This window comes from Triticum urartu, chromosome 3 (assembly GCF_003073215.2).
Source record: "Triticum urartu cultivar G1812 chromosome 3, Tu2.1, whole genome shotgun sequence".
Taxonomy (NCBI): domain Eukaryota; kingdom Viridiplantae; phylum Streptophyta; class Magnoliopsida; order Poales; family Poaceae; genus Triticum; species Triticum urartu.
The window spans coordinates 360,371,675-360,372,271 of record NC_053024.1 but is presented as its reverse complement, the minus strand read 5'-3'; positions in this window follow the sequence as shown (position 1 = coordinate 360,372,271).

The window sequence follows — 597 nt, the reverse complement described above, 5'->3', positions numbered from 1 at the left end:
CACAATGTAACTGGGTGATTATAAAGGAGATCTACAGGTGTCTCCAAAGGTACATGTTGGGTTGGCGTATTTTGAGATTAGGATTTGTCACTCCGATTGTCGGAGAGGTATCTCTGGGCCCTCTCGGTAATGCACATCACTTAAGCCTTGCAAGCATTGCAACTAATGAGTTAGTTGCAGGATGATGTATTACAGAACGAGTAAAGAGACTTGCCGGTAACGAGATTGAACTAGGTATTGGATACCGACGATCGAATCTCGGGCAAGTAACATACCGATGACAAAGGGAACAACGTATGTTGTTATGCGATCTGACCGATAAAGATCTTCGTAGAATATGTAGGAGCCAATATGGGCATCCAGGTCCCGCTATTGGTTATTGACCGGAGACATGTCTCGGTCATGTCTACATTGTTCTCGAACCCGTAGGGTCCGCACGCTTAAGGTTACGATGACAGTTATATTACGAGTTTATGCATTTTGATGTACCGAAGTTAGTTCGGAGTACCGAATGTGATCACGGACATGACGAGGAGTCTCGAAATGGTCGAGACATAAAGATTGATATATTGGAAGCCTATGTTTGGATATCGGAAG